The sequence below is a fragment of the Chenopodium quinoa genome, unplaced genomic scaffold, assembly GCF_001683475.1.
Source record: "Chenopodium quinoa cultivar QQ74 unplaced genomic scaffold, ASM168347v1, whole genome shotgun sequence".
NCBI lineage: Eukaryota > Viridiplantae > Streptophyta > Magnoliopsida > Caryophyllales > Amaranthaceae > Chenopodium > Chenopodium quinoa.
The window spans coordinates 806,272-826,915 of record NW_018743217.1 but is presented as its reverse complement, the minus strand read 5'-3'; positions in this window follow the sequence as shown (position 1 = coordinate 826,915).

Genomic DNA, 20,644 nt, shown 5'->3' with positions numbered 1-20,644 from the left:
GGCGCCAGGCGCTACAGTTAAAAGTTGGTGCCAGTCTCTGTTTGCTTGCGCCAATTTCCCCCAATACCGAGCCAGAAATATGCGTTCTAATTTCGACCGATTTTTCGTATTGTTTGCTCGATCCTGCTTCCTGATTGAATTTTTTCTCACTTTTCTGAAACCCATATGTGTTCTACATATGGACATAACCCTCTGGGAATTCATGCTCTATCTACCCGATTGAACGCTCCTGGCAACAAAGGGTACATCTGAGAGGTTGAATTCACCAAACCATGGAAGTGAGTTTTTTCTAAAAACTCGCGGTGTTCTATCCACACGCGTTAACCCTTCACGGTTAGGCTTCTACGCGGTGCATCTGGACAATTAACCATGGACCCTATTTGACTAAACCATATCCCGAACTTTAGAGAACTAGAGCCAAGGTTAGGTTGTGAACTCATTGCATCATGTTGTGCCTACTTGACTAATTGTGCATATATATCCTATGCTCCTCTTAACCGTTTGTTGATTTGTGTTGAGATTATAATTAATGACTTAAAGAACTTTGCCTAATCAATTAATTAATTAATTTGAGTCAATAAAGTTTTTTCTTCTTTTAATCGGAATTGACCTAGTACGACTTTAGGCATACCCCAGTTGACTAATAATATCGAAAACAGTCCCAGACCGAGGCTCAAATATTGGTGCCAAAATCTGAGTTGTAGCGCCACTGTATGGTGTGTAGCGCCAGACATTTACTAAAAAGTCTGGCGCCAACCACCATATTGTGACGCCGGTCCTGTCGCTTGGCCGACAGTTTGGATTATTTTTCGAGTCATCACCTAATGTATAATTAATCAGTTTCCTGTTTAATTCGGTTAATTTTGCTGGCAATAATGCTTAATTGAATCAATATACGAGTTTAAGAACTAAGTCCCATGGTTTTACACAAGAGTCCAAGCATTTCACTTACACTCAATACACACACCGATACACATGTCTTGACCATGATTAAGGGAGTCTTGTGTGCGCTCGTCATTTTTCGTCATTTTTTTTAGGGGGGTAAGTCGGATATTAATCCTCCAATAAATAATAATACTTAAGTTCCCTAAACACATGTACATTATTGCTCCCTAAAGATATGCATACTTTTTGCATACCCTTTTTTTACATACCCTTTTTTTTAAAATAAAAACCATAAAGTCAAATTGATTCGAGTCAAGTAATTAAAACGCAAACTGGCTTAATTTACAGTGCGTGGTCAAGAAAGGAAGGAGGATTAATCAAAGATAACCTCTTCGTACAAGTCCAACTTTGCCAACACAGCCAACGTTTATTTCAAGAACTCACATCCCATGGGGTCTCGGTGGATAAGGATCTTCTTCCGCGGAAGTTCAGTGCCAACGACATCCCAAAGTTTAGGGCAATCGACAACCCCTACTTCCAGCAAAGAGCATTTGAAACAATAATGAGTATCAAGGGTATCGATAAGAAAGTTTTCCCTTCTCTGTTCTCGCTATCTCTCGAGACCGTTTGCCAACAATGGTTCTTTTCTCTTGAAAAAGAAAAGACCTCTACCTGGGAATCCATGACAAACGCTTTCGTTGATAGGTACAAGTGCAACGTTCAAGTCGAAACTGACCATAGAGAACTTGAAATCCTCAAACAGAAGGAGAATGAAGGCTTCACATCTTTCTTTAACAAGTGGAGAGAAACCTCAGCTAAAATGATTGAGGTACCAAGTGAAAAAGAGTCCGTGAGACTGTTCATTAAAAACCTCCAAGAAAAATATTCAAAACATCTTAAATATCAAAATAACCTTCATACCTTTAAGGCTGTTTATGATATTGGGATTAATATCGAAGATGACTTGGCTAAATCTAAAGCTGCCAACAATAACTCCAACAGTGGCTGGAAAGGAAAGAAGAACGACAATCCTTCTTCTTCCAAAACCGCCCACTCAAATAATGTTAGCGCCTTTAACCTGGGAGAAGTCCTCGCCATGAACAACCAAGGACAAAAGAAACCGTTTAGGAGAAACTTCACTCCTATTGGCATGAGTTATGACACCGCGTTTGATCAACTAAATGCAAAAGGTCTTATAACTCCCATTGGACCATTTGGAGATCCACCAGTTGAGAAGAGGTCGCCTAACTGGAACCCCAATGCATATTGCAAATATCATCAAGGTAAGGGCCATTCTACTGAAAGCTATTGGAAGCTTAAGGAAGCTATCCAAGACCTAATTGACAGTAACAAGCTACCATTGCCCCCTGCTAGTAAGAAACCGAGTATTGACAATGCGCCTTTAGCTCACACATTGACTATCTCCGATGAAGAAAGCGAAGTTGACCCCTCATCTCTCATTAAACCTGTCAAAGCAACCAATGTCAAAGAGGAAGAAGAAGAGACCTTTTTCGATGTCAAAGATAATCTTCCAGAATTAGCAAATGAGGTAGAGATACGAATACTCACACTGTATCTGAGGGAGACATCGCAACTGTTACATGAAACTCTCAAAATTTTGAATGAACTTCACAAGGAATATGATGAAGAACCTAAGAGAGAATTCACACCAGTAAAAATGACTTATGACGCAAAACACTTTCCCTTACAAGTCACCGAAAAACCCAAGAAGAGCAATAAAGTTTATACTCCAATTGGGATCCCGTATACACAAATGTTTGAAATGCTCTCCGAGAATGGCAAGGTCAAACCTCTCGAACCGAGACCATTTGAATCATTAAAAAGGACCGATAGATATTACTGTCAATACCATCAGTCAGGAGGACACACCCTAGAAAACTGCTTCAAGTTCAAGGATTTGGTGCAGAAAATGATTGATAGAAAGGAATTAGTCCAAGTTCAACAAGAAGAGGACATAAATGTTAATGGAGTATGGGACAGTGATGAAGAAGATGTCTATCTAAAAGACATATTAAGACCTTCACCTTCTGTATCATACACCACGAACGACATTTGGGCTGAAGAAGATTCATCAATAGACGTCCTCACAAGATCCGGAAGAATACAACCTCCCGTTTCAACATAACCTATGCCTACTATACAACAAGTTCCCATACCTGTCATCGAAGAAAATGACATTGTTAAACAATTCAAGAAGACAAAAGTTGAGATGAATGTATGGAAGCTTTTAGCAACATCTCGAGAACATAGGTTGGCTGTGATGAGTGCCTTGGATAAAATCGGGATAGATTTTGACACCACTCCTGAGGGACTAGCTAACTTCCTCACGAGTGATCTCCCTAGTCCAATTAATCTAATCACCTTCTCTGATAAAGATTTACCCCCGGAAGGTGACAAGCACTACAAAGCGTTAAACCTTACAGTAGTCTGCAAAAGAATGAATGTTCCCATGACTCTTGTAGACAATGGATCGGCTATTAATGTTTGTCCACGTAGGACTGCAAGGATGCTTGGCATAAGAGATGAGGATCTAACTCCGTCCACACAAGGAATAAGAGCTTACGATAATACTCGACGTCAAGCTCTTGGCAAAATAACCCTAAATGTGACGGCAGGAGCAATAGAACATGCTACTACTTTTCAAGTGGTAGACATCAAAGCCTCATTTAATCTGTTGTTAGGACGCCCTTGGCTCCATGATCTAAAGGCCGTCCCTTCATCTCTCCACCAACAAGTGAAAGCCATAGTTGGAGGAATCCCCATCACCATTGATGCTTCGCCAATGAGGATCAAATCAATAGAGAATCCAATCATTAACGTAGAGCACGACGAAGATGATGAAGACCTATGGGGCTTTAACGAAGAAGTCTCCTTAATCCAAGAGGATGAAAGGACATCTCTTTGCCACGACCCCCATTCCAACATGGTTATCAACACTATGTTAAAGAAACAAGGACACTTCCCTGGGATGACCTTAGGAAAGAAGAAGGGGATAGCAAAATCGATAGAGTCACCTGGCCTCCCTAAACTAGATACTTTCGGACTTGGTTTCGAACCGACTCGGAAAGACCTCAAGCGAGCCCATGACAAATTGAAAGCACATAGGGACGCTCGCATTTAAAAGAAAGCAATTCCAATGGATCAGTACCCCCTTACGCTTAATGGTCAGTTTATAAAAGAAGGAGAGGACTATCCATGCCATGAATTTCCCAAACCATTTGTTGTAAATGGCATACGACAACCAGGATTCGAGATTTTCTTGGATTGTTACTTCACTGACGAAATCCCAACTCCCGTCCATAAGGAGAAAGCACCTCCATGCTTTTACTTTAACATCATGGGATTACTGTTTGGGCGAGAAAAGAATGAGCCAGTCTATGAGGAAGATAACTCCTCACTCATTCAAACGGTCCTACAAAGCGAAAACATCGACCCCTCAAAGCTAATTACTCCAGCTGAAGGATTATTGCAAGGGTGGTGCAAGACTATCAAGGTGATTACTCCGAGTGGAAGGAAGATATCAATCACGACAGGGCAAGGGCCGATGTTTGAAGAATCTTCGGAGTCAGAGTCTGAGTCAGAGTCTTTCCCTGTAGAATCTTCTAAGTCTTTAGCTATAACGCCTCCCCTTCCTATTTCCTCTCCTAGGATAGTTAGTGATCCAGTCCCTGAGGACATATCACTCTTTGATGTAATGATCTTAGAGTATAATAATATCGCTCATTCTCCTTACTTCTCGTGTTCTTCCCTAACCCAAGATGACGAACATTGCTTAGCTAACGATGAAAAAGATAAAGAATTTATTAAAGCATTGGAAACACTTGAAAAGAAAACACCGATAATTGAAGAGACCGAAACAGTTGACATCTCAAATGATTCAACTCATAAAAGAGAAATTAAAATCGGACTAACATTGAATAAACAAGAAAGAACCGATTTAATTAACTTGTTTAAAGAATTTATCGATGTATTTGCTTGGTCATATGAAGATATGCCAGGCATTAACAGAGAAATAGCTCAACACACTATACCATTAATACCAGGAATGAAACCTGTAAAACAAAAGTTACGTCGAATGAAACCCGACGTAGCACTTAAGATAAAAGAAGAAGTTCAAAAACAAATAACTGCAGGTTTCATCAAGGTATCCAAATACCCCGAATGGGTCGCCAACGTCGTCCCAGTTCCAAAGAAAGACGGATGGGTAAGGATGTGTGTCGACTATCGAGATCTAAATAAGGCAAGTCCAAAGGACGACTTCCCTTTGCCACACATCGATATTCTGGTAGACAACACAGCAAATCACGCGCTTCTCTCATTCATGGACGGATACGCAGGGTACAATCAGATTCTCATGGCGGAAGAAGACATGGAGAAGACAACTTTCATCACACCATGGGGCACTTACTGTTACATGGTAATGCCATTTGGGTTGAAAAACGCAGGTGCTACTTACCAACGTGCAACAACTGCCTTGCTCCATGACATGATGCACAAAGAAGTTGAATTATATGTCGACGACATGATTGTGAAATCAAAGGGCCGTCCAGGCCATCAAGTAGCCTTAAGGAAATTTTTCGAAAGATTAAGAAAATACAATATGAGGTTGAATCCATCAAAATGTGCTTTTGGAGTCACCTCAGGCAAGCTCTTGGGGTACGTCATAAGCTCTAGAGGAATAGAGATAGTTCCAACCACGATTAAAGCAATCATGTCAATGCCACCGCCCAAGACCGAGAAACAGATTCGAGGATTCGTTGGCCGGTTGCAATACATAAGTAGGTTCATATCCAAACTGACAACGATATGTGAACCAATCTTCAAAAAGCTCAAGAAGAATGTACCAGTAATATGGGATGATGAGTGTCAAAAAGCCTTTGACCGGATCAAAGCCTATCTCGCAAATCCTCCCGTATTAGCGCCAGCACTTCCCGGAATACCTCTTAGGTTATATTTGACGGTTACTAAAGAGACAATGGGAGCCATTCTAGCACAAGAGGTAGAAAACAAAGAGAATGCAATCTATTACTTAAGTAAGAAGATGCTCGAATACAAAACACGCTATACACCACTTGAGAAATTGTGCCTAGCTTTGGTGTGGGCCACAACTAAGTTGAGACATTACATGTTGGTGCATACCATTTTCGTTGTATCTCGATTAGATCCACTCAAATACTTGTTCGAGAAATCAACGCTCAATGGACGTATTTCAAGATGGATAGTCAACTTAGCCCAGTTCGATGTGCGGTTTATGCCACAAAAAGCTATTAAAGGATCTGTGGTGTCAGACTTTATGGCAGATTTTCCAATAGAAGACTCGACACCAATACAGGACAACAAATTTCCAGATGAAGATTTGATGGTCACTGAAGATGATACTTGGACCTTGTATTTCGACGGAGCCTCAAACCAAAAAGGATGTGGTGTCGGAGTGTTACTAGTATCACCTAAAGAAGAACACGTCCCAATCTCAATAAAGCTTGATTTTGACGTTATCAACAATGCTGCTGAATATGAAGCATGCGTGGTAGGCCTTGAAACAGCCCTGACATTGGGAGTAAAGAAGTTAAGGATATTATGAGATTCCTCTCTAATCATCAATCAAATATCTAAAAGGTGGAAAGTAAGGAGCGAAAGCCTAGCCCCTTACCAAACTTATCTGGAAACTCTTACCGATCAGTTAGAGAAGGTGGAATATACATATCTACCTAGAGAAGAAAATCAATTTTCTGATGCCTTGGCAAGATTGGCCTCAATGGTTAGGATTCCCACGGATATCGAGCAAATGCCTCTAACTATCGAAAAAAGGCACAAACCAGCATATATACAGGCTATAGAAGACGACGACCCAGTCCAAGATGAAGATGAAGAACAAGAAGAAGAACCATGGTACACAGACATTCTCAACTATGTCACCAATGGAGAATACCCCCCTCATGCTGACAAAAGAGAGAAACGAGCCTTGAGACTTTTGGCTTCTCAATATGTACTCATAGACAACGAGCTACATAAAAGGGTACCTAAAGGTCGAGCTCTCCTATGTGTAGGGAAGGTGGATGCACAAAGAATAATGAGAATGGTCCACGAAGGAATATGTGGAACTCATATAAATGGCAAAATGTTAGTCCAGAAAATAATGCGAGAAGGGTATTATTGGACTACCATGAATAGGGACTGCCATCAATATGTGAAAAGATGCCCTAAGTGTCAAATTTATGCCAATTTACTACACGTTCCTCCATCTTTGCTCTACACCTACACATCACCATGGCCATTCTCTACATGGGGAATTGACATAATCGGCAAGATCACTCCCCCAGGGACAGGAGGCCATGAATTTATTCTAGTAGCAATTGATTACTTTACGAAGTGGGTTGAAGCGCAATCATATGCTAAACTTTACCGCAAAACATGTAGCACTTTTTATCAAGAGGAATATCATTTGTCGATATGGAGTCCCACATGAAATGATAAGTGACAATAGAACTCACTTTCAAGCCGAATGTGAAGAATTGCTACATAAATATGGTATCCAACATCATCATTCGTCCCCTTATAGACCTCAAGGAAAAGGAGCAGTCGAGGCAACTAATAAGAATTTAAAGACTATCATCGAGAAAATGAAAGAAAATTATAAGGATTGGCCTGACAAGCTTCACTTTGCATTGTGGGGTTATCGCACGTCAATCCGTACGTCAACAGGAAATACACCATTTTCTTTGGTATATGGAATGGATGTCGTACAACCTGTTGAACTAGAAATACCATCTCTACGTATTGCGCTAGAGAGTAAACTCGATGAAGTCGAATGGACTAGGGCACGATATGAAGAATTGATCCTACTCGACGAAAAACGACTAGAAGCTCTACATCACACTCAGTGCTATCAAACTCGTATGGCTAGACATTTTAATAATAAGGTCAAGACAAGAAATATCAAAATAGGAGATTTGGTATTAAAAGCGTTAAGGAAAAATGTTTTAGATCCAAGGGGAAAGTTTAGACCTAATTGGTCTGGCCCCTACATTGTCAAAACAATCCTGTCAGGTGGTGCAGCAAAATTAACTGATATGGATGGCAATGAATTCTCAAACATGACCAATCTTGACCAACTTAAAAAATACTACCCATAATTACTTGAGTAGGACACTCAAGAGAGCTACGTACGGCCTGATTCCTAAGGAAAGGATACGTAGGCAACCCATTACGGGTGCGGCCACTTTATTTTTCGACATCTCGGCGTTCCAGAATCAACTAAAAGTCAACAAAAAGTCGGAAAATTATTGGCGTCACCGAATAGAGTTTGGCCCCAGCCAAAAGCCATTAGCGCCAGACGATGGAATTGGCGCCTGGCGCCAGACCTCAATAGCAGGCGCCAATCTGCAATTACTGACGCCAATTCAGTCATAAAATCTGGGCGAATTTCGGTGTTTTTCGGAAAATTTTCGACTTCCGTACTCGAAAGATTTCTGGAAAATTATTTTTTTTGGTTTTTCATTGCTTTAATAAAATAAATTTAAAGTAACAATTTAATTGAAAGATGAAATTTCATTAATGAAATAAAATTGCATTGTTAATGGAATTTAAATAAGGCTGAAATAAATTAACTTTAAATAAAAATTAAGAATCTAATAAATCTAAAGCTAAGCAATGTTCTAGTCTTTCTTCTCCTTCTTTTCTCTTTTCCAATTCTTTTCTGTTTCCTCCTCTTCATCCATTACTTTAGCCAGTAGGCATCCTTTAGAGGACCTACATTCATTTTTTGAATAGATTGTTTCTCCCTCAGCTAGCACCCCATGCTTCTTTTCCACCCAAACCTTCTTGTCTGTAGCTTTCCTTTTCCCCTTGTCTTTAGTAGTATTCTTCTTCTTAGGCATTGTAGGTGTTTTGAACTCAATTCTTGCACCTAAGCGTTCCTTGGCTGGTGTCACCCTGTCACCTAGACGATTCTTCACATCGGTTCTACCCTGATCAATTGAAGACTTCTTCAACAACCACTTCTTTACATCCTTAAGTAAAGAAGGAGGAACCTTTTGGATAATCACTTCCCATAAAGGTCTAGCGCTCCAGTAAGTGTCAAATTTATCTACTTCTTGAGATGTGGGATACTCATAGGGAGGACGAAGATCCCCGGAAGGAATATCTTAGAGCAAGCCATATTGTCTCTTTACCGTGCAGGGATAATAATATGTCACACGAGACAAGCTTGGGAGACGGCAGAAAGGTTGCTTGTTAATACCAACCATCCTTTTTATTTTCCACCATGGGATGACCCACTTGATAGAAAAATCACGTGATTCAAAGACTTTCTTCCACCCATGGCGCCCAATTTTAGGGATGCGCTTCTTTCTTCTCACAAAGCAAGTGGGCGTATAATTTTCAATGTCGTCCGGAGGGCTAATTGATCCTAGCCTCTCCTTTAGCCACATCTGTAAAAAAAAAATTCTATGCAAATAAATTAATATTACAATACAAAAATATATTTTTTGATTTCTGTAATTAAAAATATTATTTTTCTACCTGTAATAAAATTGGAGAACCGCGAAGAGGTGCTTTTGGGTCCCTTTTCAATTCATCTAGACTAATCATAGTCTCTCCAGCTATCAATGACATTGGATTTCTCCCTGATTCAATTTGTTCTAGCGCAGTGGTTATAATTGATTGACCCTCGTTAATTTTACCACTACTAAGACAATATTGATTAAGCATGCAGAATAAGAACGCCCTTCTTCTATATATGTGCAAAGATTCAGAAAGCGGTTTATCAAAATAATAGCGTGCGAATTCTTTTAAGTTCACTACATTGCCATCTACTATTTTTGATAAATCCCTTTCCTTCAAGTTAAAGAAGTGCTCAAAATCCTTATAGTAATATGCATATACTCTAGGGATTACTACCAGGTCTATTGCAGGGAAGCCTAAAATAGCACCAAATTCCTCTGGAAAAGGGCTAATTTCATCATACTCTATTCTAAAACAATGTGTATCAATGTTCCAATATTCTAAAGCGGTATGTATGAAGTCTATGTCTAGATTTACCCCTTTAATGCCATAAATTCCCCCCAAGTGAAATAAATCCAATTCTTTTCTTTCTCTAGCATTGAGAGATCGACACCATTCATGAGAATATTGGGTGAAGGTTTTAGTGGCTAAAGACATGATTATTATTTTTTCTAAAGAGAAGAATAATTTTTTCGCTGGAATTATGTGAAGAATCGGCTGAGCAGGGGGCTATTTATGCACAAATTATGAGGAATTTCAATCTGAATGAAATACGGCTTATGGCGCCACACAACAACTTATGGCGCCACACGCTAGGTGTAGCGCCTGGCGCCACGCACCATATGCTGGCGCCAGCTGGCACCAAATCAGCAGAGGCCGCGCATGCTCACTTGCGTTTTGATATTAAAACTGGAGTCGGTTTAATGACTTTATGGCCTCGTTTTATTTTTTCTAAATATTTTTTCTATCCTTTTTTTAATTAATTAATTAAATATAGCAAATCATTTTTAGTTAATTTTCATTTCTTTTTGAATTTTATATTAATTTTCAAAAATCAGCTTTTTTCTCCGTTTTATTTTTCCTTTTTATTTTCTTTTTGGGGGAGAGAGTCGGATAATACCCTCCATCAATAATAAAAATGACGGAATTTTTGCGCAAAATTGTTATCACATTTGCACACACTAACATACACTAACATAATAATAGATAAATTCACAATAACATAAAGTACAAAGTGTCTAAATAATAAGTTAGAGGCAAAGTTCTATAAAAAGTCAAAATAAAATGCATATAAAGAAATGAACTACGGCGCCGGAGGACGTAGGCCCATCATGCCATAAAATTGCGCCGTCCGAGGAGTCACCTCTCTACCAGCTTCGGCCTCTTCACCAGCTCCATCCTCTGCAGGAGGAGGGAAACTCAAGACAAGACCGCTCCAGCCAAGGTCAACCTGAGGCTGAGACCGCGGAGGCTGCTGCAATGACGAGCCAACCTCGTGCATCCCACCACCTCTGAAAGCCGAGGTAGCCTCTCCTACCGGTGCAGCAGGAGCACCCTCAGAAGAAGACCCTGAGCCCTCAGCAACGTCGGCTCGAGCAGCCTCGGAACAACCACCTCTACCTCCTGACGAAGTGCGATGACGTCTCGAGCTAGACCTCGCCGGATCTCTCCGCCCCTCAGGCGTCGTACGGGTGTGAGAAGCAATCGGCTGACCCTGCAAAAAGAATTCAATCAGAAGCAAGGTAAAACAAGCGTAGTGCAGAAATAATAAGTAAAGAAAAGTTACCTCTCGGACAGTGTCGTCGAGGTAGCCGCGTTCCTCATCCGGACGAGTTGGCTCCGAAAGGAATCTATGCATCGTGCCATAGCCGAAACCACCTCGCGTGAGATCTGTCAAGGAAAATTAAGTCAGTAAAAATGCATGATAACTGAATACAAGATTCTGAATTAGAACTAGACTTACCCTGGTCTGGTGACGAGGAATCGAGCGCTCCACAAAGCGCTCACCCTCAGGAGCCGGAGAAATCATCTCCTCGATCGACCCGTACATCCCCTGGTAGTGGATGGACATACGGGGTGGCACAAACTCAGTGGGACCATCCTGATGAAACAGAAAGAAATCAGCAAGGTATTACTTGGGGGCTACTCAGCAAAAAACAAAAAGTTAAGGATCTTACCCTAACATCCTCGGCCGGTACAGGGGCTGAAGCCAACAAAGGAAGTAGCTCCTCAGCATAACTTTGCCCAAGGATCACATGGGACCGCCAGAGGGAACCAGACTCCTCAGCCATGCTCAACAACTCTCTCTCGTCGAACATGTGACGTGGTGGAGGAACAGGAACGACGAAAGCATCAGAAGAGTGTTGTCTAGCAACTCTCTCTCCTAAGTACACAACCGCTCCGTAGGTCCCCAGAAAATAGCGACGCTCAGCAGAGTACTGTGCGGCTAATCTAGGTACTGTCCAACCACCCCATGGTCGGTATACTACCTCAGGTCCCTATAAAAATACCAATCGGGTAAGAACATGTCTAAAACGGCGCAGGAGAGCAAGATAAACACTAAAAGTCATACCGTGATGATCCGACTCCGGACGCGTGTAGTGGACAGGTCCACATGGTGGCCGCCCCAAGAGGCGCTCACCGGATACCCCCTCGGCGATGGTCTCGCCGGCGCAATGGAAGGAAAGTACTCGTAGAACTAGATCTACAAGGAGTTAAACGCATGAGTAAATGCTAACTAACATGTAGGGCTAAACTTTATCGGGAATAATGTTTACCTCTACGCCTTTCCAGAAAGCAGACAAAGCAACGTTCGTCCTAAAGGACCGGTGGCGACACGAGTCCCTCAGTGCACGAACGAAGTTAGTATAGGCCAAGCTGGCCCAATCATAAGTCCCGATCCGCTGGAGATCGCGAATAGTAGGGAGGTAGTAAAGTAATGCCCTACTACCCCTGTCAGGGGATAGTGTCCCTGACAACAACATCAGCACGAAGATGCGCACCCGCTGCTCTCGGGTGGTCGCATCGTCATCAAGAGCCGCTGCCAGCGTCGAGCGGCGAATCCCCCTAGCACTGAACTGAGTCGTCTCGACCTCAGCTCGGGCCCGAACAGCAATCGGCCCCAACAGCTCCTCGACCTGGGGAGAAAAGACGTCGATACTGCCGTCGAATGGCAACGGCACAGAAGTAAACTGCAGTCCTGTGATGAGACTGAAGTCTGTAGGAGTGACCATCATCTCACCCCATGGAAAATGAAAGGTGTTGGTGGTGTCCCAGAAGAACTCCACCAGAGCGCGTATTACGTGGTGACCCCCGCTGGAGGCAACCATAGCCTCAGAGGTCTCAAACAAGGCAACTAGTCCGCAAGACTCCCATAGGAGTCTCGTCTCTCGATCTCTGGCGATGTGCATCCTATACAAATCGCCTAGACCATCACAGCCAGAGCCGTGATGTCGTGTCCTCCCAGGCTCGGTTCCCCGTCTCACCCTCTCAGAAATGTGGTGGACAGGGGCAAAGAACAAGGTCTGCTCATCCCACTCTGGGAACCGACCAAGCGAAGTGGACGGTGTAGTGTCGTCCTCCACGGGCTCATGCTCCCATCTAGTGTTTCGGGACCGTGAACCTAAGCCTCGTTGTCTAGCCATGCTACATTGTGTAGAAATCATCATAAATTAAGGTTCTATAGTATCTAAAGGTTCGCCTAGCTGCATGATACTATGTTCGCAAAAACAGAGTACGTAGTACTAAAACAGAGCACAAATTCAGATTGAGCATGACGACATTTTTCAAGAAATCAAACAATTTCTTGCAACACTATAGTGATTATTGTGACAAATTGAACAAGAATTGCTAGCAAAAATATCAAGAACGAGCCACATTGTTCTTCACCACCTTAAGAGGTCCAACAATGGTGGATTGCTCATTTCTTCACCAAATTGAGTCAAACAAGTCTCAAATTACTCCCAAGGAAATATATAAACATAAACAAGCAATTTCATGGCATAAAACTTGATAAACAAAGCAAATTGAGCATTATAAGTTTTGAATTTTCATGAAATTCGTGAATAAACATGCCAAGAATTCATAAAAATTGGTGTGAGTTTGAAGGAAACTTACATAGATCGGGAATATGGATGAGAAGAGCTTTGATTTGCAACAAATTTGAGCGAATTCGGTTGAGAAATGAGTGAGCAACAATCAATTGAAGTTTTCGGACTTCTCTCTGGCTGTTTCGCGACGAACAGAGCAAGAAATAAAACGGAAAACTGAATTTAAAGAAGAATCCGTGCTGGCGCCAGTCCCTAGGCATTGGCGTCACATTCTGTGCTTGGCGCCAGATGCCAATTCCAGCGCATGGCGCTAATGCCATGAGGCTGGCGCTGATTGTTTTTCAGCGACGCCAAAGCAGCTAGCCACCTATTGTGGTTGTGCTAGCCTTCTGCAATATATTTTGGGTTCCTTGGTACGCCAGTTAGCCCCTCTAAGCAATTTGACATGATTAGGTAATCGGCTTGATTACGTAAAGTGATCGACCTGATGAAAAGATCGTCTCACTTAGCTTAAAGCGCCTAAGCATTGGCTCATTAGCAAAAAGCACCGACATATAGGTTCAAGAGCAAAGGGCACCGGCATACAGGTTCAAGAGTAAAGGGCACCGACATACAGGTTCAAGAGCAAAGAGCGCCGAAGTACAGGCATAGCAAAAGCAAAGTTCAGGCGAACTTTTAAAGATCGACAGGCGTGGATCTTCGGTATTTTCCTTCGGAAAATTATCGCATCAAATGAGGATGACTTCAAGAGAAGATATCTTTGGCGGAAAGTTGTCATGAACAATTGAAGGTAATTTCAGGGCGAAATTGTCTTCGATCATAGTTCCTGAGGCATGGAAGATGATCATAATGCGGATGAGAATTATTTCAAGAGAAATAATTTTCGATGATATTCCCTTGGACGTGGAATATTATCACAGCGGAGAGGATAGTTTCGTGCGAAGCAATCTTCTAATTTGGACGCAGTTACAAGGCGTAGCGGTTTTCAGGCGGGATGGCATTCTCTAGCTTGTAGGAGGTCGTCGAAACAACAAAATACGGCAAATCGGTTACTTTTAGAGACGTGTGCTCGACGGTGCAAGATACGCGTTTCTTAACTCTTTTATCTGTTTAGTTAATGCTAGTTTTGCAGGTATCGGTGTTACAAGATTAATTTAGGATCGCAGAACGTTCTGAATCATTCTCTGTTCCTATCGTTACTTTGACTTTCGTTTTCGAAACTTGCGTTTCTCCAAACTCAATCAAAGTGGGGGCTTCTGTAGACACCCATTTGTGTCTCCCCAAAACCAAACCCAGTGATGAGTGCCTTTCACGTCGAATCATAATCGAATGAAACGAAAGTGTGGAAAGGTCTGGTGTTGCGGAAAGTTTTATTTCTTTTCTCTTCTCTCTGTTTTTGAAAACTTTATTTTAAGAAAACAGCCAATCCAGTCTGGTTGGTCCATGATATGGGTCCAATAGTGGTGTAGTTGGATGGGGCTTGCAAAGACCTTTCCAACGATATATTATAAGCCCAATTCCGATGAATATTGAGGAAGTTATGGCCAATTTACTAAACTGGGCCTGATTTGAGCTTTAAGTACGACCCTATGATCTAGGGGAGGGCCTAATATGATTTATCATTCCTAATGTAATTAGGAATGGTTTTAGTCTTCTAGAATCTACTAGAAGGTTCTTTTCAATCCTAATTCAATTAGGACTCTTCAGAGTTTTAATTAAGATCAAATAGCATTTTCGACTTAATTTATATTATTTTATCTTCCAGTACGGTAAGTTTATCAGATTTTTGAAAACGCATTAAAAGCCGATTTGGCGTCCAACCCCAGGCCTTGGCGCCTGAAACCAGGATTGGCGCCAGACGCCAGTCATTGGCGCCTGGCGCTAGCCACTGGTCCTAGCGCTAATGAGCCAGGGCTGGCGCCAAGGTGGTTTTGTGATCTTCAGACTCTGTTTTGATAAATTATCTTTTTTGGATGATTTTCTCTATAAATATCGTATCAAAAACTCCGTTTTCAATCATCATCTACATCTATCATTCACCAATTCTCTTTATTCTTAAATTTTAATCAACTCTCTTCATTCACAAATTATTCATCAATTAGCATTCATCTACAGTCAAATAATCCTTTTCATTCATCTCTTTTCATCAACTTTCAACATTCATTCTTTCTTTTTCTTTTTAATAAAAAATTCCGCATTCATTAGATCTAGAAACACCTAGCCATATTCGAAGTTGCCTTCGCCCTAGACGTGAAAGGTTTTAATTTCCGAGGGTTTGGTCCCAAATCTCTCTTTCAATTATTTGATTTAATTGTTTTGATTATTATTTTCCTTGAAGTTACGAACGCGTGTATTTTGTTATTAGAAAGAGGTACGAGGCATCAAAGTAAGTACTTTAATGGTTTAATTGATATTATGATGTAGATATCATGTTTATATTGATCCTAGTATCATGTCTAGGTTAATATCAAATATGATTGCTATGATGCCTTTTATATTCTTCCTAATATTTATGATTGTTAGTATCATGTTAGGGCTAAAGCTTTGATTTTTTATTGTTCAGTGACATGCTAGGATTTGTTATTAATCTTGTTAGTATCATGCCTAAGATCTTGCTATGCTTTAACATGATTATGATCATGATTATGATTATGATTATGATTGATTATTATTATGATGATTATTATTATTATTCATAATTATTATTGATTATGTTGCTTGATACATATTATTTATTATTATTATTGCTTGATCACCTTTTATTACAATTCTTAAAGCGAATTGGTATTTGCAATCGCGCTTAATAAGATAATTAATATTTTTGTTAGGTTAATTGTGATTATAATTTCAAGTGATCGCCAATAATAGTTTATGTGTGCATTAAATTCAACTAACATAGATTAAACAGGTTTAGGGTTAATCCTATTGATTGTATGTTAGTCAGAAAGCGCACATGAATACAAGCAGAATAAAGTAGAGGCCTATTATTAGGGAAGGTTCAATCTCTTTTAGGTTGAATTTGTACCATCATCCCCGAACCCTTATTTGGTTCATGACCTTATGGAGTTGACGATCTCTTGGATCGTTAAGGGGTGTAACCTTCATCCTATGAACGGTTTACAAGTTCCTTAAAAACTTGTTGGCGACTCTTTTGCTCTATCTTCTTCCCTTTTGGACGCCACCATACTTTAGTGTATGATCACAGTGGGGTTCAAGCTAGTGGGATTTTAAAGGCTTGAAACTATTCCCTACAGATACAGGTACTCATTGTTTTAGACTAGGGTGTGATGAAATTAGCCCTTTACCGGAAGAATTCGGTGCTATCTTAGGCTTCCCTGCATTAGATCTTGCAGTAATCCCTAGAATAAATGAATATTATTATAAAGACTTTGAGCTCTTCTTTAATTTAAGAGACAAAGATCTAACAAATATTGTAGATGGTAACATAGTTAATTTGAAAGAATTTGCACGCCATTATTTTGATAGACCTTATTTTGAATCTTTTCATGTTTATAGAAGAAGGGCTTTTCTCTTTTGCATGCTTAACCAATATCTTCTCACTAGTGGGAGAACTAATGAAGGCCAAACAATTATATCAACTATTTTGGAGCAGATTGAATCTGGAAGAAATCCAATGCCATTAATTGTTGGAGAGACTATGCTTAGTCTTTATGAATTGAAGAGAAATCCAAAAGCGCCTTTTTGGGGCTCTCCAATTTTATTACAGGTAGAAAAATAGTATTTTTAATTACAGAAATCAAAAACATATTTTTGTATAGTAATATTAATTTATTTGCATTGAATTGTTTTGCAGATGTGGCTAATGGAGAGACTAGAATTAATTAGTCCTCCCGGTAATGTTGAAAAATACCCTCCAAATTGCTTTGTGAGAAGAAAGAAACGCTTCTCTAAGATGGGGCACCATGAATGGAGGAAAGTCTTTGCCTTTTGCAACTTTGCTATCAAAAGGGTCATCCCTTGGTGGAAAATAGAGAAAATGGTTAGTGTCAACAAGCAACCTTTCTGTCGTCTTCAAAGCTTAACCAAGATGACTTTTTATTATCCCTGCAGGGTAAAAAGACAGTACGGCCTACTCCAAACAATTCCTTTAAGGGATCTCTGTCGTCCCCATGAATTCCCTGTTTCTCAAGATATAGAAAAATTTGATGCATATTGGAGCGCTAGACCTTTATGGGAAGTGATAACCCAAAAGGATCCTCCTTCCTTGCCCAATGATGTGAAGAGGTGGCTTCTCAAGATAACTTCAAAGGACATGAAGAAAAAACAAAGTAAGACTGATGTGAAGAGTCGTCTAGGTGACAAGATAATTCCCATTAAGGAACGCTTGGGTGAAAAGGTTGAATTCAAAATACCTACGAAGCCTAAGAAGAAGAGCTCTACAAAGGATAAAGGGAAAAGAAAAGCTGACACTTCAGAGAAGAAGGCTTGGGTAGAGAAGAAACATGGAGTCCTAGCTAAGGGAGAAACTATTTATTCCAAAATTGAATGTAGGTTCTCTAAAGGATGCCTACTAGCTAAAGTCATGGATGATGAAAGAATGCAGATTAAAATTGGAAGAGAGCAAAGAAAGAGAAGAAAGATTGAAGCATTGCTTAACTTTCAATTATTAGACTTAGTTTTTAAATTTAAAGTTAATTTGTTTTATTAAGCTTTAATTAAATTCCACCATTAATGTAATTTGTTAGTTTATTTTATTAATGAAATTTCAGCTTTTAAATTAAATCATCTCCTTTAAATTTTATTTATTAAAGCAATGAAAACTGAAAATTTAATTTTCCAAAAATCATTTCAAGTACGGAAGTCGAAAATTTTCCGGAAAACACCGAAATATGCACAGATGCTCCCGGGAGAAATGGCGCTGCTCTTTTACGACTGGCGCCGGCTGCGTCAGTCTGGCATCTGACGACAAACGCTGTCGTCTGACGCTAATATTCATCGGCCGGCGACAGAGTTTTTTCGGTGATGCCAAAGCTTCGTCGAATTTCTGTTGAATTTATTTTTATATCTGGGATACGAGGTTTGTGAAAATTAAAGTGGTCGCACCCATAAAGGGTTGCCTACGTATCCTTTCCTAAGGAATCAGGCCAAACGTAGCTCTCTTTAGTATCCTACTCAAGTAATTATGGGTAGTACTTTTTAAGTTGGTCAAGATTTGTCATGTTCGAGAACTCATTGACATCCATATCAGTTAATTTTGATGCGCCTCCTGATAGGATTATTTTGACAATATAGGGTCCAGACCAATAAGGTCTAAATTTCCCCTTAGATCTAAAACATTTTTCCTTAATGCTTTTAACATCAAGTCTCCTACTTTGATGTTTCTTGTCTTGACCTTCTCATTAAAATGTTTAGCCATACGAGTTTGATAGCATTGAGTATGAAGTAAAGCTTCTAGTCGTTTTTCATCAAGTAGAATTAGCTCCTCATATTTCGCCCTAGTCCATTCAACTTCATCGAGTTTACTTTCTAGTGCAATGCGTAGATATGGTATCTCTAGATCTACAGGTTGTACAACATCCATTCCATAAACCGAGGAGAATGGCGTATTTCCTGTTGATGTGCGAATTGATGTGCGATAACCCCAAAGTGCGAAATGGAGTTTGTCAGGCCAATCCTTGTAATTTTCTGTCATTTTCTTGATGATAGTCTTTAGTTTTTTATTAGATGCTTCAACTGCACCATTTGCTTGAGGTCTATAAGGAGAAGAATGATGGTTTTGAATGTCGTATTTTTGTAACAATTCTTCACATTCAGCTTGAAAGTGAGTTCCATTGTCACTTATCATTTCATATGGGACTCCATATCGACAAATAATATTCCTTTCGATAAAGTGTGCTACATGTTTTGCAGTGAGTTTAGCATATGATTGTGCTTCAACCCACTTTGTGAAGTAATCAATTTCTACTAGGATGTATTCATGACCTCCTGTTCCTGGAGGAGTAATTTTACCAATAATATCAATTCCCCATGTAGATAATGGCCATGGTGAAGTAGGTGTAGAGTAGAGATGGAGGAACATGTTGTAAATTGGCGTAGATTTGGCATTTAGGGCATCTTTTTACATATTGATGACAATCCCTATTCATGATAGTCCAATATTATCCTTCTCGCATTATCTTTTGGACTAGCATTTTGCCATTAGAACGAGTCCCACAAATGCCTTTGAGGACTACCCTCATAGCTCTTTGAGCATCCTTTTTCCCTACATAAGAGAGCTCGACCCTTAGGTACCCTTTTATGTAACTCGTTATCTATGAGTACATATTGGGAAGCTAAGAGTCTTAATGCTCGTTTTTCTCTTTTGTCAGCATGAGGAGGGTATTCTCCTTTGGTGACATAGTTGAGTATGTCTGTATACCACGGTTCTTCTTCATCATCTTCTTCATCTTGGATCACTTCATCATCTTCTATAGCTTGAATATAAGCCGGTTTATGCCTTTTTTCTATAGTTAGAGGCATTTGCTCGATTTCTGTAGGAATCCTAACCATTTAGGCTAGTCTTGCCAAGACATTAGCAAATTGATTTTCCTCTCTAGGTAGATATGTGTATTCTACCTTTTCTAACTGATTGGTGAGAGTTTCTAGATAAGTTTGGTAAGGGGCTAGACTTTCGCTCCTTACTTTCCATCTTCTAGAAATCTGGTTGATGATCAATGAATAGTCCCCGAATATTCGTAATTTCTTCACTCCTAATGCCAAAGTTGTTTCAAGGCCTACCACGCATACTTCGTACTCAGCAGCGTTGTTGGTAATGTCAAAATCTAGCTTTATGGAGATTGGGACATGCTCTTCCTTAGGTGATACTAATAATTGATGAGTCTATTTTATATATATTTTTATTCCTCGTTTCACGGTCATATTTGTGCTTATTTGAGCTCTACGGAGCTATTTTTATTACTAATATATGTTTTCTAGTGTTTTTGTAGAGTTGGTATTATTTTGTAGGAATTTGCGGAATTATGACTATTCCCGAGCTTATTGAGCCACTACAAAGACATTGGAGTCGGATCGTATTTTATGACCGTATATTAAAAGCCCAAGACCGAGTTAAAGAAATTTAGTTCGGTGATTAAGGGCTCGATATATGAGAAGGTCGAAGATTTTACAAGTTATTATAATGGACCAACCAAGGAAGAAGAATCCAAAGTTAGAAGCCCATTCACGTT